The sequence below is a fragment of the Meriones unguiculatus genome, chromosome 1 (assembly GCF_030254825.1).
Source record: "Meriones unguiculatus strain TT.TT164.6M chromosome 1, Bangor_MerUng_6.1, whole genome shotgun sequence".
NCBI classification, from domain to species: Eukaryota; Metazoa; Chordata; class Mammalia; order Rodentia; family Muridae; genus Meriones; species Meriones unguiculatus.
Window position 1 is genome coordinate 43,417,642 of NC_083349.1, and position 24,620 is coordinate 43,442,261.

General features: G+C 43.3%; 1 long non-coding RNA gene across 1 annotated transcript in view; it reads left to right on the forward strand.

Moving 5' to 3' along the window:
* Positions 1-11,431: 11,431 nt before the first annotated feature.
* The window catches only part of LOC132647189 (uncharacterized), a 107,475-nt gene continuing 94,286 nt past the window's right edge, over positions 11,432-24,620 (forward strand). Inside the window, exon 1 of the long non-coding RNA XR_009585499.1 lies at positions 11,432-12,323. This is a non-coding gene — a long non-coding RNA (uncharacterized LOC132647189). The remainder of the gene's footprint in view (positions 12,324-24,620) is intronic.

Sequence of the window (24,620 nt, forward strand, 5' to 3'; positions counted from 1 at the left end):
TCATGAGACAGAGTGGAGGGGCTGTCACAAAAGTTAACCTGCCCGGAAAGCTGAGGAAGTTCCTTTCTTCCTTCTACAGAAAGGTTTGTCTTCCTTTGACTGGATTCCAGGAAACTTTAACATTGTTGATAATGTCAAAGAAATATCTTAATATAAGTGAATATGGATTCATGACTGGTGTTCCCCCACTATGCTTAAAACCCAAACTGCTTAGGTATCTCAGTCCCCATCCCTGATCCACTCTGCTTTGTACTCTTCAGCTCACAGCACCACACTGTCCTGTTCTTCTAACATCGAGTATTGTCCCGCCCCTATATCTTGGCCCGGGCTGTGCGTTCAACCAAGGAGCCCTTTTGTCTAGCTTCGTCCCAACTCTAGACACGAACCTGCCTACCTGCAAGGTTTCCCATGACCATTACCAAATGTCCCAGCCTCCCCAACACTTTGTTTCCACGTGCTAGTTTCTCTTTTCCTATCTCCTTACAGGGGTCTTGTTTGTCACTTTATCTGTTTGCCGTTCGGTTTCCGGCATTAGCATGGGCTTTGTGGGACCAGGGTCTGCCCTGTCTGCTCCAAATCTGAAACGTGCCTAACACAAAAGCATCCTCCAGGAATGCATATTGAAAAACTATTCACGAGCAGAAGGGCCGTGCTTGAGCAGGGTCATCCTGAGAGTTGGAAAGGAGTAACCATCAGGAGAAGTATTTTAGCAGCGCGCACTCAGCAGGGCATGCACGCTACAGAGGGGGAATTGGGTTCCTTCAGGAAACTTTGAGGTATAGGTTTCAGGTTCCATGTGTGACCAGGAGAACATCAGCTGCTGGGATGGATTTAACCCACCGCTTAGGATGCCACAACCGGAGAAGGCAAACACAGGCTAGGCTGCGGTTACACCAGTGAACCTGTTCTCCTCGTGACATAATCCAGCAGATAGCATGGGTCCCGAAGAACAACGGAAGCAGGGCTTTTACTTTTGAACCTTATAAAGCAGTATGTAACGGTCAACAGCAACGAGACTCGCTAATGCCATGCTATCCTGCTGGTGGCCGGTCATGTTTCCGAGATGTCTTTCTACTGCAGTTTCTACCTTGCAGACCCGTGGTCACCGTGACCCTCTGACAAGCTCAGGAACTTCTCCCCGTGTTCCACTTCCACAGCCTTCTTACTCTCCTCCCTATGCTACAAGGGCCTTCCTCATGCCCCCTACTTGCCTAAGGTCTGCCCAGGTTCAACGCTGTATTTCTTACCCCCCATTTCCACCACTCAACGCACCCCAAAATCTGCAGTCATTTCTTTCTAACTATGCTGCCATCCTTTCTACTTATTAGTTTTGTTCTGTTTTACCCCCAAACGTAACCAATTAGGGCAACTACCATCTTATGTTCTAGGATTTTGTGGATCGGGAAGTAGAGTAGGGACGAGCTCCGCAGGTCTTCAGCCCAGCGGGGTAAGCACTGAAGCCCTTAGCTGGACCTCACCTCGTGAAACAGGAAGCATGCTCAAGACTGCCCCCTCCAGGTTAAGCGCCATGGGAAGCTCAGTGGAGGTCTGGGCTTGGCTGTGCTGTCGCGCGGATACCTACTCTTGGCCTACAGTGTGGTGGGATTTACATCTCTTTTGTAGCTGCTCAGGGGTTCCAGGGGAGGTCTGAAAAGCAGGAGTAGATGCTTCCGGGTCGGCAGCGTCCTCTGTGAACACAGGTATGTTTCTTAATGAGCTGCTTTCCCAGATCGGCCCCAGCCCCAAGTCACCCACGAGAACTATCTCCAAGTGTCTGCCCTCTAAGCAATCACTCCTTTCTTTACCTGGAAAGTAAAGGACTTCTAGTAATCCCTGATGAGTGACAACATAGCATTTTAGGAGCTGTTTGTCTTCAGGGTTACGGGCAATGAATCAACCTGCAGAACAAGGGTTGTAACTGAGTAATGCTTCACTATGCTGACAAAAACAAGCGACTAACAGAGTTATAAAAAAATAAAAGCTTTTTTATGTGTTTAACTGATCTGATGTTTCCTTTTTCCCTCCATGTTTCCAACTCTGATAGATAGCAAGGCCTGATAGATAGCTGTGCCTGAGGAGTGGGGCACAATTCGGCAGTTTCCAGCGTCTCCCTAGGAAAAGAATTCTTTTTAATCGACATTTTTAATTGACAAGTGAAATAAAGTCACTTCCCCTCTTTCTGTTATTAAGATGACTTCTGGGTAAAGGTTAAGCCTAGGGACCATTTCTGGTAACTAGAGGAGTGGAACACAGGTTGGAAATGTTGCAGAAGCAAGAGACAACTGTCCTAGCCACTGTCACCTGGAGACCTGGTGTGAGCGGCTGTACTGGTCGGCTCTCGGCATCGACGTCTTGGATCCTTAGCAGCCTCTTAGGCTCATGGCTGGCCGTTCTTCTTGAATTTCCCACCCTTGGTTTTTCTGTCGGTTGGCCATCCTTTAAGCACTCCCTGACTCCGCACCGGCCTAGGCAGCAAGCCTCTGAGTCTTGCCTCATCCTCCAGCAGAGCCAAGACAACTTCCCTTGGGCAACTCTTTCTCACTGCTTCCGTCTCCCAGTGCCGAGCCATCTTCCGACAGGTGTCTTCTTGTGATCCTTAGTCTAGGGCTCATCAGGTCCCAGCTGAGGAAAGGGCCATTCTCAAAGAACACAGCTGCAAATGTAGGTTCTAGTGAAGGCAGAAGACTACAGCCTTCGTTCTGGGGTCACTGGTGATTCTCCCAGAGACAAAAGGCGTCAGCACATATGCATCATTGACTCTAGATTTCCCCTGACCTTTAGCTTTTTTTTCCCCCTTCCGTTTATTAATTTATTTATTTATGTGGCTTCTAACTTTTTACTATAACTCTTTAAAGAAGTCCGTTTTCTTCCTCTTTCCTGTGTGGCCAAGACTTTGTTCCCAGCAGCTCTTAAGTGGATTTTTCCCACTCACAGTTCAGAGAACTTCTAGGAACCAGTACAACAGCCCCAGATTCTGATATATTGGTGAGAGCTCAAGGAATTCAGGAATTCATTTTGTTAACCAAAGCCTGGCTTGAAAAATTATTAATTTGCTAATGACTCAAAAATCCTCTTATCTAGTGAAAGATGAGAAATAACCCTATTGATGGGATTGGTTTTCATCTTTTCCTGAAGGTCTTAAAACCGGTGATCCAGGGTGACATGACCCAGGGTGACAACCATTCTAGGAGATGGAATACTTCAGAAATTTATTTTAAATTATTCTCTTCGCATGCACCTATGTTGAAAATGAACTCAATTTTTAAAATAAATAGTGATATCATTGGTGCCTTGGGGGATTAAGAAAGAAACAGAAACTCACTTTATTGTGCTTACACTGGATTGAATGTTTTTCCTGGGCCTATTTCCCCAACACCTGGGCTTTTGACATTTTACTAAAGATGGAGCTTGTGCATCATCATTTTTCTTATGAAACTAATACATGTTTTTGAGTTCACCACACTGTGGATTTCCAGGTAAAGCAACTGAACTGAGTCCCATGGTTATTCTTCTGGTCAAGCACAATTGGCAGAAAGCACTGTACATCCTGATCCCAGCTTTGGATGGAGAAGGGCTGTGACGTAGCAGTCACCCTGCACTTCTGTTTTTTCAGCTGTTATTATCCCCTGTTGAGGTCATCAACCTGTGTGTTGATTTGTGCAAAGTACTTGTTTGTGCAGTAGACTCTTACACTCCCCTTGCTAACTGACTGAAGCTCACCCTTCCCTGCCTTAACTTCCAGGCCACGTCCTGGAAATCCCAACAGTCATCCTTGTTACTCACTATCCTTGGCTCTTTCCGACTCAGTGAACTGACCTTCTTGTCTCACACCGTTCTCACACGGTTGAATAATGACCACCTAGGAAAGATTGACTCTTTCTGGATCTCTGTTCTCATAACTTGGGATGGTGTTTGGTGAGAGTAGAGGCCCTAAAGTGTATTTGATAAATTATCCATTTTATATCATCTGTGGTAGTCATTTCTGTACCCACTTTTAATCTCAAAGAGGATCCCATGCTCACACAGAGGCCCTGGGTAAGTATCCTAACATTCAGAGAACAGGTAAAAATTTAAAATTTAGTTGAAATATTCACTCATAAGACATTGAACTTTTGGGGGCCTTAAAAATGGAAGAGCATTTTAATTTATAGTGGAAAAGAATAAGTTTGCTTATAGTCTGATACACATAAAGATGGACTTTCAACTTCACAACTCGAGGATGAAGCGGAGTTTTGCATATACCTTTCTGTAAACCTATCTAGCAACTATCAAGCTTAGGTTTATTGACACATACTCCATTATTTCTATATCTAGTAGAAAAATGTGGGCCAAAATAATCTACCAAGAAAAGGTAAAATAATGGGAGAGACAATGTATTAGCATCTCAAAGTTATTGGTCCAAAGTGATGCTGAGACCAGTGAAGCAACAAGAAAAGTCAGGAAGAAGGGAGAGGCCATGAAGATAAGACATCAGGAAGAAAGCAGAGGCAAAAAAGAAGTAAGAGCTGCAGAGTCCATGCTTTTGTGAAAGGGAAAGAAATCTGGGAATTTCAACCGGCCCAGAAACTTACTGTCCCTGTCTCTCACTATTTTTTATCTAGGTGGAAGGCTATGAACAAGATACCAGTTCTAGCTCACACCACAGGGACCTTTTGGGGTTTGTAGCATCTTGAATTATCACCTTACTGTAAACTGGCTGTGTATCTTAGCAACCTGGCTCTCCACCACCCATAATTACAAATAGAGCTGTCCACGGGAGGACTTGACCCTGAGATCCTTAGAGGCACTGCGATTTCCTTTCTCCTTCAGTAAACGATTGCCTCCAGAGCAAAGAATAATGGTGGCACTATGCTTCACGGTTCAAGGAGTGTTTACTGTTCTCAAAGTGATAGATGGGAATGGGGACAGCAGAACTGCATGTCTACTTACCAGACTGAGCCATGAAGAACATTTAGGGCCCAGCACATTGGTGCTCAAATGATAATCTGTACACAATCACTGTAGCATCTTGCTAAAGTTTGAGTTCTGTCTGATTAAGTAAATGTGGGATAAGGTTCATGGTGGCAAAATTCCAACAAGGTCCCAAGTAATACTTTTGTGACTTTTTGGACCACGAACCACATGTGAGTAGCAAAGCGCCCCTTTCCCCCTCACAGGGGAAATGTGTGAAAATGTGACAGCTATCATGACTGCTTTGGGTCTAGCTGGCGATGTCATGGTACACTTCTTATCTGGAATTCAGTCAGCTTGGCCTCAGTCTTTGTATCAACACGACCCAGTGAGCCTGGGTTTGAAGGAATCTGCAAGCACAGTGTCTCCTGTCACAGTGGCACAGGGAAGAAAAGATAGATGCTTCTGAGACTCACCCACACAGGACACAGCATGGATGAGTCCACAGAGCAATCACATTTCCAAATGACATTGCCCTATGACCCTATTTACATCTCCACACAGTGTAGGGGAAATGAGGAGTTTTCCAGTCAAGGTCCTACTTCCTTGATGGCCGAGCTTTGGGGAGAATGGGGAAGTATGGATACCTGAAGATGTGTGCAAAGTTCACTTGACCAGCAGAGCAGATGTAAGCAAAAAGAATATTTTAGAATGTTTATATTTAGGTTCTGCCCAAAGGGAGTTCTTTTTATCACCTGAATATGCCACTTCAATTTGATAAACAGCAGGAGAGACTGGCATTGAAAAATGCGTAAAACACTGCACAATGCTTCAATTACCTGGCACAATGGACTGTTTTAAGAGAGCAGCTTTATTTTCAGTGCTGTTGTGTTCATTTTGCTCAGTTCAACACACACACACATTTGGGTCGCTATTACACAGTAGTGCTGCGCTGGTTGCTGAGCAAGCACAGGGTAGTGTGAACTAGCATCTACCCTTTGGAAGTATTCAACGTATCTGGGAGACAGAGGAGGACAAAGTCAGTGTCTGTGCAGCATATACATGGAGTAAGATGGGCTTCCCTCACCCGTACTGGAATGAGGATCATAGAGCAGGGAAACAGCTCAATCTACAAGCTTGAGTGGCAATTCATCAATATGTTTAGCTTTCTGATGCAATGACAAAACACCCAAGAGAAGCAGTTGAGATGGCAGAAAGGTTTATTTTGCTCATAGTTTTGTCCAGGGTCGCTTGGCCTTATCATTGTGGGCTTTAGGCAAGAAAGATTGATGTGGTCAAGAGTGCAGGATAGATCAAGGATGCTCACACTGTGGCAGCTAAGGAAGCAAAGAACAAGAGAGGAAAGATCCAGATGCAAAGTATACCCTTAAAGAGCATACTCCTAATGATCTACTTTCTCTAATTAAGCCTTACTCTCTAGAGCGCCTACCACCTCTCAATAGCCCACGAAGCTAAGAATCTATCCACTGATTAAGTCTGAGTGATCATGATCCAGCCATCCCCCAAAGGCCCCACTGTCTTCTTCCCCCACTTCTGGACCCATAACACAACTGATTCTATGGTCTGACCTGTCATCCAGTGATTTGGCTACATTACTCCACCTAACCACTTTCATAGCAAACTGACCTCTCACAAGCCCATTTGGACCACTGACCAAGGACCATCAGCCAAAGCATTTAGGTTCTGTGGCCACTTCCATGTTCTAACTAACATGTTTTCAGAGTTTTCCAAGTTCCCACTGGGAAGGCTAGAAAGAGGCCTAGAAGTTCTTTGGAGCCATCAAATACAATCAGTTTCTTTTGTTATACTGGCATAAAGACAAGGTTATATGGAGGAGGGCAGCAAGACTGAGTGGCTGTGCCCACTGAGAGGCCAAATCTCATCACAGCTCATTGTAAACTAGTGTCCAGGTGGCAGCCAGCCACCTGCGACTACTTTTCATTCCTGTGCCCCAGTGCTGTGTTCCATTATGCTCACTGTCCCGAATTTGAACATGGCCTTTGGAGTAGATTTTGTTTTCTGAGAAACTCGGGATCACATAGTTGGTTTCTGAAGTGTTTCAAGAAAAGAGACATCCAATAAGGCTTGCGTGTTCATTTATCAGGAGGTAAGAGTAGTAAGATGATTGTCAATAACCGCGGACACACAACAGCACCGCAGCAGGTACCTGCTGAGCTTTTACCTGTGAGTTGACTGAGCGAAGCTGCAAAAGAAGACGGTGTGCTTGGAGACTAAACAGCTGATGTATTTTATTAGTTCAAAATTCACTAAAATGAGCATCTAGTACCAAAAATCAAGGCAAGACTCTCACTACAGAGTCCTTTTAAAAGGTAGTAGTTTTATGTACAGTGTAGATGGCCCTCCTATGTCAAAATAGTCCTGATACAGAAAAAAAGGAAGTCTTGAAGCATTGAATATGAACATCTCTATGAGTGAGCCTACGGATGTTAACCCCAAATTTACTTCCTACTTTCTCATTCCTGAAAACAGCCTGTTCCACCTTATAATGATTCCATGTGAAACAAATGCCTTAAACCATGGTGTTTATTGCTGTCACTATCTGCCTCGTCACTTCTAACTGCTTCCAGGCCAATAGATAGAGTCAGGAGTCTGCTCAACTCAAAGAAGAAAGTAGAAACTCTTCTTTTGCTTAAAAAATTAGTCTACATGCCAAAGAAATTATTGTACCTGACTGAAGTAATTGAAAAAGCCAAGATGAACAAGAATAGAGACTGGAGATCTTAGACTGTGAGGGATGGGGTCACAGAATATATTCTGGTTATAGAAGACTTTGTTGGGATTCAATGCTCTGGCAAGCATGCCTGGAGCTTGTTCTAGTTTCTGTTGTAATGGATCTGTAACACTGAATGTGGTGATGGCTGATGGGATGGTGAGTACCAACAAACATACTGTACTTCAGAGGCAAGTAGGATGCTATAAACCGAACCAAGAAGTTGTCTCAGCTGCAACTGGAAAGCCAAAGGGTACATATAGGGGAGAATTTCAACATAGTTTTTAGCCCACAGTTTATTCTTGTGGATATAGAGAATCCTCTTTTGTCTTGGCAATAAGAAGAATGGAAGGCAGCATGTCATTACAGGAAGAGGTCTGTAACATATGCTTACTGTCCATCCCCAGGCTTTAATGCAATCATCAGAGACTATGACCATCTTGACACCTCAGAGAACATTACATTGGTGTAATATGTTGATGGCATTATGTTACCTAAATTGGATGAACCAGAAATGGGGGTTTCTCTATTCACACTAGTCAGAAACATGAATGCCCTGGGTTAGAAATGAAGTGAAAAGACCTTCTGCTTGAAGGTTGCAGAGGTCTCATGGTTAGTAACTCTCCAGGGTTCATTCTAATGCAGGTGTTTTTCATATATCTACGATCATTAAAAAAAGAAGAACAATTGTTCCTTTTTTTGCAGGGAACATATCCTGTATTTAGCATTTTTTTTTTACAATGCATTTATGGGTTGACTCAGTAGACTTCAAAGGTGACCTGGAACATCAGCATTCTTCCATAGGCCCAGGCCCTGCAGTTCCAGGAAGATATTAGTGGCTCGAACTGACAAAGTATGGGAAAAGTTACCACAGGGATCTGAGCAGAGAGGCTCAGTGTTTGACAAACTACTCTCAGTGTGTAGACGGTTTCTAGCAGACACCTATGTAACTAACCAAGGAATACGAGGCGACTACATGAATAGATGATCCTTTATAACCCAGACATTTACTAAAGGAAACAGAGCAGGCATAAGAGCAACCTCTGTGCATGGAAAATCCTTCATTGTTGGCTGGGTGAAAGTAAAGTATGTACATTGCGAATCTGGTGTCTCCTGCTTCCTTATTCCCCACTACATTCGTTGCTGTGACAAAACTTCTCCTGGGGAGATGGAACACGCATATGTCTGCTTATGACAGACCAAAGTCTAGATATCACCAAAGTCCAACTTGGCGAACTAGTGAGTTTTATTGAGGTTACTTACAGGATTTTGGGTGAAGGGTTACTTATAGGAGCAGAAATGACTCAACGAGAGCTGCATCACCAAAGCCCACCCCAGAGTGGGTGACAGCTCACAAAGCCTGCATAGCCTCATAGCCTGCAAGGAGCTCAATAGGTGGGAGAGGGTCTTTTTCAAGTTACTCTGGTCTAAACCTCTTCCAGGAAGCTCAGCTGGTCTCTGCTTCCTTCAGCATCTGGTCTGGTGTCATATCTTCTTTGCTGTTTTGTTTGTCTGAGAGGGACTCTCAACTTTTATTGCTTACTTTGGCAGGGAGGGGCCTCGTGAATCTGGTCAATTTTAGGGACTTCCTGAAGCTATTTTGAGTTGTTTACCTTCCTGCTTAAGGAGCTCCCTTGCAGGATGGAATGTTTTGATCTTAGAAGAAATTGTTACACAACAATTGCATTGACTCCTCTCTTTCATGCCTACCTATCACCAGGAGGGAAGTCACACTTGGCTAATGAAGAAGAAAGAATTCTGGTGGAATATCTGATGAGTCTGAGCAACATGTTAGTATGAGTGGGAAATGGACAGTGGCTGTGTTTCAATGCCATTTGGGTGTCACCCTGAGGGAAAATGTGAAGGGAAGCCCTCCCTGTAAGAAGAGCTGTACAGGGTAGGCCCGTTATCACTTCATATCAATGGAAAGATGACTTAAAGAATGAAGATACCCAAATTTAAAAGCAATGGGACCTGGAAGCACTGAACAGAACAAGACTGGAAATCACTGACAAAGGAGGCCTGAGAAAGGGGCATGCACTCTTAGAAGCTCTAAGAAAAACCACAGATGATATGTATCTTTGGCTTTTATATTAGTGCCCATCCAAAAAAAAAAAATCAATAGAGATGAGTAAAGTGGAAAGATGGCTCAGCAGTTAAGAACATGTACTAGTCTTACAAGAGGAACTGACTTTGATTCCCAGCCCCCATGTCACCTAAAATAAATCTTTAACATGTATCAACTGCCAAGAAACAGGCAGAACGGTGTATACTCTGTGTGGTCATCAGAGAATGTACCATGTTATGGGTTATCCTGCCGTTTCTACTCTGGACCAAGCCACACCGGTGGGCACGTAGCAGAAACGGAAGCTTTGCAAGTGCTGTAGTCTTACTAGTGCTGAAAGACATCCAGTGACCATCTGTAGTCCACACTGGGCCCTCAACATGGCATCCCCATTGGTAGGTCACCCAGATACTCTGCGGTAACCCCGGTGTTCTGGATCGCTTTCACCCTGGGGAGAGCAGTGATTTGGGCTTCTTACACACAGTATCTCTGCCATCTGTGTGTTGGGCATACAGAATGCTTCACCATTGGCATAATGTCCTGCACAACACTGCCTTGGATCAATGTGCATTATTTATGGCAAGAGAGATGAAAATTGATTCATAATTACGGGCTCCACTGCTTTCATCATGAACTTCATCATCCTGAAATTTTTGGAGTCCTTTGCTACCTCTTGATTTGGATGAAGTATTATCCCATAAAACAGGAGTCAGCAAGTTATGACCTGTGGTCCAAATTTAGCCTGCTGCATGTTCTGGGAGATGGAGTCTTACTGGAATGCAGCCATGTCCACTTATTTGAAAAAGGAACATATTTGCTTGGATACTGTAATGGTAGAACTGGGTAGCTGTGAAAGAAACTACAGGACACAAACCCTACATTTTTGCCACCCATTGCCGTATGGAAAAGTGTTCAGAACCCTGATATGGACATATTTTCTTATTTGCCAAAGGATTGCCAAAGGCTAGGTGACACAATAAAATGTCAAGATGACTTCATCTCCAGGGTGGGAAAGTTTGGCCAATGAGATACAGGAGATGAGAATGGGGAGTGGGTATGGAGAGAGAGAGAGGGAGAAACTCAGTTCAGTTCTGTTCTCTCCTGTCTGCTCTTCTTGTAACATGCTCTACTTTGTGGATTTTCTCTCTTTCTTTCTTTCTTTCTTTCTTTCTTTCTTTCTTTCTTCCTTTCTTCCCTCCCTCCCTCCCTCCCTCCCTCCCTTCTTTCTTTCTTTTTTTTTTTTAAATTGTTTTGTAGCACTTACTGGGAATAGAATCCAGGACCTCACACATGTTCTGACAAGCATCTCACTGTATCCTTAGCTCCCTAACTCGGTGATTTCATGAGAACTACTTCAATACTTGCTTTAAAGCTTTTGTCTGGTTATTGCAACGCTGGGTCATCTTAGAACTGGCATCTGTCTTTTACTGCCTCACCCTTTGTATGCTGTGTACAGGTCTTAGAAAAGTACTCTGGAGAAAGCAGCTCTTTCTGTTTGTTTTCTGAGCAGGTAATGAGCCCGTTCTGCCATTTGAGGCAGCAGATTCCAGTTTTCAGTTTTGGTTAGTTGGATGTGCTTCTCCCACGTGGGCCTTAGGAAGCAGTGCTCTTGGCAGTTTACATGCTAAAGCAGGCACCGCTCCAGGTGTTCTCTTGCACATGCGCATTTGGAGAGAGCTCAGGCGTGGTGCTGAATCAGATGAGAGGCTGGGGAGTCTTTCTTTTTCATTCTCTCCTCTATGCTATTACCTTTGGCTCCCTACGGCATCGTTTACCAGTCTTCTAGCTGCAAGCGTGAGCCTTCCGTACAGTTGGACCCGCTACCTTGCCTGCTTTCACAGAGAAAGAAGTGACAACAAGAGAAAAGAAAACAAGGATTTCCTCCCCTGGCTTTGTACAACGTGCTTGTGTTTCTCATCCTTCTATTCAGAAAGATGGGTTTATCTCAAGGTTTTAGAAGTCCATTGTACCACAGAAATGTCACTGTAATCGGCCCTGAAGCACTAAGGGAGAAAAAAGGGCACCATCCCGAGGATTAGCATCCGCTGGGTAGGCCTACTGTGGTCAGTCCACTGAAAGAAAGCTGTACTTCCCCCCTTGAGTTTGGTGGCATATGATTGCTGAAGTTTCGCGGTGTGACTTGTTCTTCTGTCAAAGCCCAGATATGAAGCTTGAGGAAACCGACAGAACTTGGACTTCTCGTCTCCTGAGACTTCTCCTCCCAACCTACCTACGTTTCATCAGATAGATGGGTTTACTCCACATAGGCCAGATCCAGAAAGTCCTACACACAGTACCAGGCTCTGGACATACCCAGAACCTGTGCTCGCAAGTTCTTCCCCTAGTTTTCCATGTCAGACCAACTGGAAGCTCCTTCACGCTAGGGTAGAGATTGTAGCTATGTGGAGAAAGGTGCAAAAATCTAGCAGAATGACGAATAGACTGACACCAGCAATCAAGCAACTCCTTCAACTTACTGTAGGATTTCCAGCTGAACTGGCGTCCATGTGAGAAATTAGTGAGGATCTAAAACAGAAGCTGCCAACCCATTTGAAACAACCTTGTTAGAAGAGCCAAGGGGCTGCTGAGAGAAGAGATTTTTGAAGACCAAGTCAGGTGAGCCTGGGGCATGAGATAATACTTCCCTTATTAACAGATACTGTAGATGGAGGGGTCATTTACAAAGGCCTGGCAAGTAGACCCTCTCTCTCAAATACTACCCTTTCCATGGAAGAGCTTGAATTCTTAATAATAATAATAATTTTATGAATATGGGTGTTTTGCCTGCCTGTATGTCTGTATACCACATGCATTCCTGGTGCCTATAGGGGACAAAAGAGAGTACTAGACCCTGAGAATTGGAGCTATGGATGGTTTTAGGCTGCCACATGGGTGCTGGGACTCAAACCCAGGTCCTGTAAAGGATCAGTCAGTCCTCTTGACCACTGAGCCTTTCCCCCAGCTCCAGGCTTGAGGTCTTTGCCAGTTTCTTGCATAAGGAGGCCCTGGCAAAGAGTAGGCGCTTCTGTGGCTGGGATCTGGTGCTCTGTGCAATTAGCCATGGCTGTGTCCCCCCACGGCCTAGCATCTCACCAAGGCCTCTCGAGGCACCAAGGCAGAGGGGCAGAAACCACGTGCTCTGGAGCAAGCAGACCTGGGATGCGGTTGTTTCCAGTTAAGGAATTCCGGGGTTGGTGTCTGCCCGAGCCCTAGCCGCATTGCCTGCAAAGCAGGATGGCACTGATACGGAAGGGCTGTGAGCTGAAGGAGGTAGCGGTAGCGTGTATGGTGTCTCACTCCTCGCCAAAGCCCTTCCTCCAGGCTCTAATGAGACTTCAATTATAGTTTATCTTATTTGAAATAGAGATTTATATCTTCAAATGTTAATTAAACTCTGCTTATGAGGTATTGCATAGTAAACATCCTTAGTTCTCTTATACTAAACAGATAAGCGTGATTAACAACCGGCATGCATTATTTATGAATGCTGTAATGCGCATCTCAAAAATTCTGAAATTCACCCTCTACAAATAGGTCTGCTTTCCCTGTCTCCATTTTATTATGTAAATTATTACTGTAATAATCTTTTACATAGGAATATTCTAAATGAATAGGCCTGGAATTAATGAAAGTTTATTTTCATGCTGATATCTCTTTGTCATTCAGTTTTTAAAGTCGTTGTAACTCTGATTCATCTTTCTTCAAGCTAGGCACAGAGACAAACATTACATAGGCACCCAGAAACTACTGGCTATATTAATTAATGGAGAATGACACATGAGTGATTGTTTCTCGATTCAGTTCAACTAGTAAGTAAGGGACTGAGTATGTCCGACACACAGAGACATACACACTTCAGATGGCTTCCCTGTTCTAGTCAACTTGGAAAATGTAAATTTCTGGGTAGAACTGTGAATTCACACTAAGATCTGACCACAAGAGAACTCAGCCATGATGACAGCTCCACTGCCATCCAGGCCAGCAGCTCTCCAGCCTGACCTGGCGCTTCACAATAAGGAGAGAGCAGAAGAGTGAGGCAGGAAAACAGGCTCCAGAACAACTGGCCATTTATCACTCTTTAGAGAGGTTAGCTTTTTCTTTCTTTTATGATGACATACTGTCAAGAAAGATAGCTGTGGGACTTCGCTGAGAAGACAGGGAGCACTGGCCATCAACAAGGCTCCTCATGAGGTGGGCAGTCCAGAGACTGAGGAAGCAAGAACACCTGAATATTCGTGAGTACCAGGCTGCATCGGTAGGTCCAGGTACCTTATCCTGTGTATTCCTTTCCATTACAACCTTGGGAGGGCAGGTAATAAGTGATACCCATTGAGGTTGGGTCGGGGCCCAGAACTTTAGATTCTCAGAACAATCGAGGAGGTACAGGTACCCTACCCTTTGGGAGTGAGACTTCCGGGGTTAAATGTCTTCCCCATGGCCACACAGCTACTCAAAGCACAAGTGGAATTTTAAAGGACCCAGGTTAACTTCAAAACCTGAACTCAAATGTTCTTTTCTTTTTCTCTCAACTATGAACCATTTTTTTTCTTATGATAGAAATGAAATATGCTGATGGCAAAAAAGTAAATCAGTGCAGAAAAATTTGCAAAACAAGTATTTGTCTGTTTAAATTTTGAGTAGGTAATATATTCCCATACCTTAAAAAAGCGAAGTTGTTATTTTGAATGGTAACCATGGTTATTAATCTGCCGTGACTTCCCCTGGAGGGTTTTTATACATATGAAAATTTATTTCTCCTTCTTATGCCGATGCTAGCATATGCACACCGCCCTACCGCTGGCTTTCTCCCCCATTTAACCATATGGTGGAAATCTTCGCAATCAGAGCCCAAAGAGCTTTTCATTCATTTTAATACCTGCATCATATTTTATTGAATTAGTTTCTAAAGTCAAGATCAATAGCTTATAGACTGGTTCTTGCTTGATAGGGAGTTGGGTTATTTCCAAATTTTGGCTCCTTCAGACCCGCTGGGTGGAGTAACTCCTTGCGGAGAGGCTGTGTATCATTACGTCAACTACCAGCATCTCTGTTGGGTGGATTGCTGAGCCAGGGTCTGTACTCTTAGCACATTCAGCCCCTGGCCTCCATAGACACGTACCAATTTCTCCTTTCACTGGCCAAGTTTGTGAACCCTTGTTTTACTTTTGCCAAATACTTTTGGTTTTATTTTATTTCATCAGACATTTGGGTTTTTCTTTTTGAATTTAATAAATTGAAAGTTCCAGGTAGTTTGAATTATTTCTCTTTTTAAAATAATGAAAGAGGTTGAATATCTTTTAATATGTAGAAGGAACACTCCTTTTTTTTTTTTTTCAGCACCGATTTTTTTTTTGGCACCCTTTGTCCCTTCCTGAATCAGTGAGTTAGATGGCTATGTTTTGATTTGTCAGTAGCCTTTCTTAGTTTGTCTCCTCTCTTTTGATATATCATGCTGTCTCCATGGATCTCTTTCTCTCTCTCTCTCTCTCTCTCTCTCTGTGTGTGTGTGTGTGTGTGTGTGTGTGTGTTGTTATATACATTGACTGTTTTAGTTTATTAAGAATTTTCATAAAGGGGCACACAAGTTTATACTCTCACCAATAGCAAATAATACTTCCTCTTTCAACACCATCTTGCCGTCATTTGTCGTCATTTGTATTCTTGATAAAAACAATTGTGACTGTAGCTATTTGGAAACTTAAAGTAGTTTTAGCTTGCACTTTCCTGATGGCTAAAGATGTGAAACACTTTAAAAAAAAATAAAAAACAAAAAACAAAATACCAAGTTTAGTGAAAGAGTCCGTTATAACAGAATACTTACTAAAACTATATAAAGCTCTTAAAAAGGCAAAATTGACCTATGTCAGTGGAAGTTGGATAGTCATTGCCTCTGAACTGTCACTGTAAAGAAGAGACGTGTAGGAATCTACTGGGGCACAAAAATACCCAATGACTTCATCGTGCGCATGTTTATATGAACTGCTCATTGAGATAAACACTTGACATTTGTACATGTGCTGTACAGGATGGCTCCTTCCTAGGTACCCTCTGACCACCTGTTTTCCCCCCAAACCTATATTCTTAGGGGTGAGTCTTTTTCTTCTTTTGTGTATAGTATGCTTTCAAGAATTTTCGGCAGTGTTGGCTTGTTAAGAATTGCCTCAATGTTTTTTCTTTGAAATATTCTTATTTCTCCACCAACATTAAGAGACAACATTGCTGGGTATAGTGTTCTTGGTTGCTAGTTATTTATTTACTTTCTTGGCTGGAAATATATAATTAATTATTTTAATGAAAGATATTTTGAGGCTACTGGGGTGGTCAGTGAAAGCCCTGATGATATTCTGGTATTTCTGCTTTTGTATGTAAGTTAATTTTCTTCTCTTAAAACTTTGAGTATTGCATGTTCATTTTATGTTTTGATGTATTTCTTATGATGTCATGGGAAGGTCCTCTGGGTATGTCTGCTGGGGGGCCTTCAGTGCCTCATGTGTTTGGATTCCCATTTCTTTTTCTAGGCTTGGAAAGTTCTTGGTTATAATGTCATTGAATAACTTACCTAAATCTTCTTACTTTATCTAAGCTCCTTTCTTTACCTGTGATTCTTCATTTAGTCTCTTAAACATGTCCTAGAGTTCTTGGAAGTTTTCATTATTTTTTTTTCAACGTATGTATGTCTCAATGCACAGTTGTCTCAACCTTGTTCTCCATCCTTGGAATTCATTTTTATTCTTGATTTTGTGTTTTGATGGTGTTCTCTACTGTGCTTTTTAACTGGTAGACCATTTTCTTTTCAAACGTTCTGTTTGATTCTTATGGGAATCTGAATTTCCTTGACATGTTTACCCTTCATTCTTTAAAGTTTTGCCTCCATGTGACTGACAGTTCCATTCACCTTACTCATGTTCTTTTCTGAGACCTACATGTCCTCATTTTCTATAACTTCTTACTTAAGTTTTTTATATGTTCATCAGTCTTTGGCAAAAGCTGGATTCTGAAATATTTTTCTGACAGCTCAGCTATCCAATTGTCTTTGTTTTCTAGCATTGAGAATTCATGAGCTTGTCCAGGTCTCGTAGAGGATTGTTGTCTGGTGGTTTCTGTGTTCTTTTTCTGTGTTTTACACATGTGGAGGGATAGATGTGTCCTCCAGTTTTGTCCCATCTGGTCCCACTGTTTATGGTTGATTTATTTTATGTGAGTCTTTTTGAGGAATTGGATCAACTTAGATTAATGATCTGGGGATCTAACTGCAAGAACAAATGTAATGGTTTGACAGAATTGCTCATACTGGCCGCAGGGTACTGGTTGGGGGAAATGTAGTATATAGTTTTTTATAGGGCTAAAAGTATCAATAAGTAAAGTGAGTAGAATATAGGGAATGGAGAAAAAAAGAGGCAAATTAAGAATAAGAATAAAAGTGGTTTAGAAATCCCAGAGTATACAGAAAATTTTTAATATTAGTGTAGAGAAAGTACAGGTTTATAAGCTGTTTCTGTCCACAGAATAGTTTTTTTTTAAAGCAATGTAACAATCAAAGTACAAAAGTGTAAATAATAAAATTAAAGATCGAAGAACTGAAACATTGAAATAGAATAATAAAATGAAGTAAAATGGAAAACAAAATAAAATGCTGAGAAACCTCAGTATTTCTTCCTGATTGGAAAGACATGTTTTCTCCTTCTTCATCTGTGCTCTTTTTCTGTTTGTTTGTTTTTAAATCTTTTTCCGCAGGGGACTGGTGCAAATTAAGTCTTGTAGCATTCCAGAGAGTGTGAATTTGTGTTTGAGTTCCATTCTCTGCCAGAATTCCTGGCCTGGTTTCTTGTGGTTGCACATTACAAGCCTGACTATGGTGCTTTGGAAGGCAGCCGGTCTCTGCCAGGTTCACTGTGACTGAAGTTGTGAGTGGGTATGGAGGCCTTGACTCCCTGTGTTGACCTTTCGGAGTCCATCAGGATACTGAATCAAGGCCTGCAACCTGCTTTCTGCCATCGCATACAGCATACAGCTCATCCCAGACTTTGGGTGAGAGGCAGAGAAAGACATGGGGGGGGGGTTAGGGAAGGGGTTCAGGGGGAGGTTCGGAGGGGGGGTTCAGGTTCAGACTCTTGCCACACATTTGCATTTACCTCCACAGATGTTGGAATTTAGGGGGTCTGTCCCAAGATCCAGCCACACAGCCCATGCTTTATCCCTTGCTCATATGGGCAATGGTGGTGGGAGTGCCAAGTTAACCCAGCTTGCAAAGATCTGACTTTCAGGACTGTGCTCCCTTCCTGGGGCCAGGACTGCTGTGCTCCATTGGCCTTCCCCAACATGCTAAATCCAGGCATCAGATCTAGGCTTGAGCAGCAGGGACCACCTCTCTGGCTCTGATGTCTGGAGTCCATACCCACACTTCCCAGCAGGAAAAGCCTCGACCTGAGAACTTGGGTGTCGCTGGGGGCACTAGCTGACTTCATTATGGAGAAAATTTCATCTTGGCTTCTGTTTTCGGCAGATCTTTCTCTCGTTTCTCTGTCGGTAGCTTTCTGTCTTGCCCTCCACGAAGCGTGGCCTCCAGTGCTCTCGTGGTTTCTGAGAATCTCTATTTTTCAGAGTTAAATTTGTCAGTCCCTTTTGTGAGAGCCCTAAATTAGTCCAGTTATCGAAATGCCCACCAACTCCAAGGTTAGAATTCTCCCATGTGTTTAGGTAAAAGCCTCATAGTTTGGGTTTTTATATTTAAATAACTATCATTTAAAAACAGTCCTACCTGTTGTACTAGCTCATGCATCTCTTTATGTGGGTGAGTTTCTACTTTCCCCAGAACTATACATTGAATCATTTCACCACTGACTGGGACACCGTCTTAATCATATGCTCACTTCAGATGTCTCTCTCTCTCTCTTTTTTCCAGACTATTTTTTTAGTGACTATTCCATTTCAGAAGTCCGTTCATACATTCTTAGTATACTGTTTTTATAAAGAAAGTTTCAAAAATTGTTTTAAATATCATAATTCCTAGTATATCATTTTCTTGGTTACCATTGTTCTTTTTCAGGTATTTCCTGGTTATCTGATTTATTCATCCATGGTGGTATTTTTTTGGCAGTATCATTTAACACCTTTGTTTAGTTATGTAACATAAAAACAGGAGCTTTGTCCTCAGCATATAAACATGGCTCATGTCATATACATTTACCCGAATCTTGTGTTTTTCAATGTACAATACTTTAAGGTAAAATTCTTTCCAATTATGTCATATGCATCTAGCTCATCATTTTAATGGCTATATAATATTCCATTCTTTTCACATAACTCATTGGTCTATCTATTTCCCTATGACTGAAATTCAGTTTTTCCTTTTATGTCACCCTCCTATAAACAAATCTGCAGTAATCATCCTTGAAAGTATAGTTTTATATGAGTCTGTCCTTTTATTTCCAAAAGCTACATTCCCAGGGATGGGAGTGCTGAGTCAAAGGTTTTACGTAATTCTGTTTTAATAGCCACTTTGCTATAGTGTTCAATCTCAAAGCTAGAGCTGAGACTCATAAGGGCTCTTTTGACTCTAAAGCTCATTAAACCGAAGCATTGCTGAAATCACAGCAGTAAATAAAGCAGATCGTGCAAGCAGTAGTTTTGGAGTGAGATTCTGTCACGCCTCCCCTCATGGACCAAGACAAATCTGAGAGGGTCTTTACTGAACAGGGACAACGAGTCCTTGGATCTTTGACTCTCAAGTAGATTGCCTTCTCTGCAAAGCTGAAGAAATTATTTTGTCATTCTGTGTATCCACTTGTCCATCTTGGAAATGGTAATAAAACAGTGCCCACTTCACACAGGCTGAGCCCAGAATGCTCACAGCCTATGGCAATGAGTGTCTGGAACAATGTATATGAACCTTCTTGAAACTTCTATTTGACCTTATCCAGCTGTTAGGGTTTGGATATAAAAATGACCCCCAAAGGTAATATGTATGTTGAAGGCTTGGCCCACAGCTGCTGGCACTATTGAAAGGCACTAGGACCATGGGGCCTTGAGCTTCATCAGTACAATGGGTTGATGAATCCTTAGTACATCTACTGTTAGGAGGTAGGACTTGGTTGGAGGAAGCAGGTTACTGGGTGCATGGGCCTTTGGAGAATGAAGCAGGTCATTGGACACATCGGCCTTTGAAGAAGTGATCTGGTACCCCCTGACCCTTAGTGTCCTTCTCCTGGCTTCTGAACATCACAGAATCAGAGACCTCCACCGCCACTGCCACCACTGCCATGATGTTCTGCTTTTCCAGAAGCCCAATAGCCATGGAGCCAGCCAAACTGAGCCCCTGAAGCCACTAGTCAAAACCAAGCTCCCCTCTTTTAAGTTGGTTTTCCCTGGTATCTTGCCATACTGGTGAGAATGACCGACCAGAGAAATGACTCAAACTGTTTGTGGGTGTTTCAAAGTTGTCCTCATTGACCAGGGACATGGACTAGCAAGTCAGACCTTGCTTGGCACTGGCCCATTGGAAAGAGAAAGACTTGTAAGAGCTGAGATCAGGGTGAGAACCAGACGGTTCAGGGAAGCCTCTGCCGGTTAATGCTTCATGACTCACAGCACAGGAATTGAGTAGGTAACGGAGAAAGAGGGAGGTGGGGGAGAAAGGACAGAGAGGCAGAGAGAAGCTGTGCCAATATTTGGTCAACTTCCAATTGCTGCCACACATGGGGTTCTTCCAATAGCACAGTTATCACACAGGTTTGCAGAGCGGAGCCCATCTCACTGGGATGAAGCAAGTATTTATAAGGCCAGTTTATTTGGAGGTCTTAGAAAGGAATCTCTTTCTTCGATTTCCAGGTTTAGAAACTACCTGAATCTCTTGGCTCCATCTTTAGACTCATTCTATCAGCCAGTTTTGTGGAGGCATGACCTTTCCTGACTGAGAGCCTTTTTGCTCTTCAAAGTCCCTTGTGATCCCCATAAATGACCACATTCATTTCTTCTGCTCAATGTCTGAGCCCTTAATTGCATCTATAAAGCCCCTTTGCCACTGAGGTCCCAGCTTTGCAGGCGCCAGGAACTGGATGCAGGCATCTCTGGAGGGGCCTGGTTCTTTGTCTATGTACAACCCATGGTTGTTCACAGATGCTCACACTCGCACTGAAGGACTCCTGGTTGGCACATCTGTCTTTTTTCTGCTTCCCTTTCTTCCCTGCTCACACATGTGCCATCCTGCATGGAGGATGGGCAGACTATATGGAAAGCTAGGGAGCTTTTGCTGGTCAGTCTCTCTTGAGAGAGAGCCCACTCTAACTGAGGGGTGACAGAGTGGTAAGCTGCAAAATGCTACATCTAGGTGGCTTAAAGCACAGGCTTTACTTCCTGGCAGTCTTGGGTGATGGAAGTCAACAGTTAGTGCATTGGCAGACTCCCTTTGTTTGAAGTCTGTTCCTAGTTTACAGTTTATCACTTCCTACTCTGTCTTCCTGTTGTGGCTCTCGTGCACTCTCTCTCTCTGTGCATGTATGCTTCTGTCTCTCTGTGTGTACGTGTGTGTGTGTGTGTGTGTCCCTTGTGTCTCTTGTAAGGACATAGGTTAAGTTGGACTAGAGCTGATTTTAACTTTATTTCTTTAAAGACATGGTCTCTAAATACGCTCACATCATATGGCTTCAATATATGAATTTCAAAGGAGTGTAATTCAGTGCATAAGTTCTGTCCACCCTTCTTTCCCTTCATGTCAACTCAGACCATATTCAATGAATACCAGCTCTGGAGTCCTCATCTACCATCTGCTTCTTCCTCCTGGTACCCAGATCAAAACATAGACAGCCTAGCTGAGGCCAGTGCAAAATAGCATCCTCAGCTAAAAACAAAAACTAAGTTTGGTCATCTAAGGAGACTGGACCAAGCCATTTATAGCTCCAAAATAATGTGGTTTGTCATTTTAAGGAATGTTTCAGTTCTTCCCCATCTCAAACACCAAGGTGGCGGTAAGGAAGTAGTTCAGCAGGCACAGTGCTTGTGTGGCAAGCATGAGGACTGGCGTTCTGATCTCAGCACCCATGGAAATGCCAGATGGGCATGATAGGACCTAGAATCCCAGCACTCAAGCACCAGAGGCAGGGGAATCTGTGAAACAAGCTGGCTACCTACAGTAGCCAAATCAGTGAGGTATCTAGAGGAGAGTGGCTACCTGACATCAAACTTTAACCTCCACACACACTTGTGCCCCACCCTCATCCCAGCAAGCAAACAAATACCCAAAGATGCATTTTTTTTGCATACTAACAGCTGGAGTTGACTTCTGGTTTCCACACACACACACACACACACACACACACACACACACATGTAAACATACAAGTGCATTGCATCTATGTGCACACACACACACACACACACACACACGTACATGTGTGCCTCAGAATGTCTCTGAATTTCAAGGTATCCACAGGAAAACCAGGAATGACCATGCTTTGATGAGGACACAAAGCAAACCCTTTCTAAGCTCTTGAAGTCCAAATGTGAGTTTCATTTATTGTCTCCCAGATTCCATCCTGTGTAAAACTGTGTCTCACAGTTCGATGTGCTGAGAGCTTTGCTGTTGTGGTATAAATGTGACAGTTCTTGGCCCCCCGGCGCTGGCCATGCATGCTAAGCCTGCCTCCTAACAGCGTTTTCATTTTTCAGTTTCCTAAACCAGAGAGACTAAAGAGACAGGGGAAAGGAAGACAGAACCAAAACAAAGCTTTGAAATCATAGAAAATTCAGCTTTGAAAATGATGAAATAAAATGAACTGACCCGTGCAGGCGCCTCTAGAAAAACAAGACAAGGCACAGAATTCATTGATTCTGCCTTGAGTAGTATTTATGGTGAAATAAAGCAACCAAGGGAGTGTCTCCCAAATGCAGTCCTACAGGCTAGGGGTTCAGGGGGCGAGGAGAGAACACAACTGTCGTATGCTTCTGCAGGCTTCACAGAAGGCAAAGGGTTGCACAGGAGCCCTGCAGGCACCCATCGCAAGGGCAGAGAGAGTACACCTGCCCAAGCTCTCTCTTCAGCCCTAGGTGAAGCACGGCTAGTAAAATTTGGGGAGAGAAACAAAACAAAACAAAACAAAAAAACCAAAACCAAAACTAAAGCCAAAACCAAGAGAGACAAAGAGATCAGATCTTGATCAAGCGATGTTGAAAACATCTAATAGGCTCATTTTAATCAGAATGTTCCATCTTAAGAAAGAAATGAACACAATCTCCAAACAACCATAACCTTTACAAGTGACATGCCCTTGGTGAACCCCCCAACAGGTTTCCCTGCATTTAATGAAGAGCAAAGGTGTTTCTCCATTTTCCCTGCCTCGGATGAAATTTGTATCACATTTTTGTCAGCCACTTCCCAAGATACTTCACCATGCAGGAGAGGGTGTTTGTGTTTGTGCCAGTGTGCAAGACACAAGGGAAAATTATAGCAGATGAATTGCAGGAAAATCTCTGAACCAATGATGGAAAGCTTAAACGTATATAATCTAGAAAGGAGATGGTGCTAGGAAGCAAGATAGGGTCACACTTGGCAGAAGACAGAATTGTCCAAGATCTCAGAAGGTGGCAGGACAGAAGGGCTGTCACCAAGCCCATGGCTGGAAGGGGAGTCATGGGAATGAGAAAGGAGGAAGGAAATGGCTCCAGAGGTGGGACCTGGCCTCTTCAGCTAATGTCTGATGCCTATAGAGGAGCCAAACATACCATGGTCATTGGAGTGGCTTTGCCTGCAGCTTACCTACCCCTGAGTCCCCTGCACTGATATGAGCAGTGGGATCAGGGACACGTTTCCTACGAAAGTAATTTTAAAATATTTTCTGTAAGCAGGAATAGCACTGCACCTAACAACAAAATGGATGTGTTCCTTTTAAAACTGTCCAGTTCTGAGTTTTGGTAAACAAAAGACATCTTTATGCTTATGAAGTCTTTTGTTCAGAGAACAAACTTAGGACCCCTTTTACCCTGAGTACGATAGCATGGACTTTTGATGGTCATTGCTTGGGCTCAAAGCCACCATTGAAAGCAGTGTGCTGAGCTGGGGACAGAAGGCAAAAAGTCCATCATCTACCTCTAATTCTGTCATTATGTAGACATGAGTTACTGACATGGGAATGTGCTTGGAGAACTGTACCATGGGACCTCTTCACCACTGAACATCAGAGAATGTGCTCGCACAAATGCAGATAGGGCAGGGCAGCCACTCAGCCTCCCCAAGCAATCAAGAGGCACAGTAAACACAAACTGTCTGAGGCTGCCGAAGCTCTACACCACTCAGTCTGGCAGCACACATTTTTATAAGCAAAGAGAGTGTGCAACAAGATATAATGAGCGGTGCTGTAACACATAAACTGCTCATCGCGGCGATCGCTTGATACACGGTACACATAATTGTATAGGCTATACTGGCTTTTATTATTATTATTACATTGCTTACTTATTTTGTGGGAGGATTCTCATGCCATGAGGTCCTCGTAGAGGTCAGAGGACAACTTGTGAGAGTCTGCTCGCTCTTCTGACCATGGTGGGTCCTTGAGGTTGAACTCAGGTGTTCTGGCTTGACAGCATCTTTGTCCACTGAGCCACCTCGCCAGCCCTAGATGTTGTGCTTATATATAACTACTAGTAGAGGGCTGTCTATAGCAGCCTCACTGCAAATGTGAGGCGCGTGCTGTGTAGTGACATCGCTATGCAGTGGTGTCAGTTGGACCTATGTTATTGCTTTATTAGCATCTTCCTGCACTCCCAGGAAATACACAGTTCATGACTGAGCAAAAATATCATCATGCAGGGCACGACCATCTCAGTTAATGTAGCTGTACAGCAAAAGACCACAAACTCTGCAGCTTAAGACACAGAGCTATGATCTCACTGTTTTACAGACCTGGAGTCTAGGCAAGGATT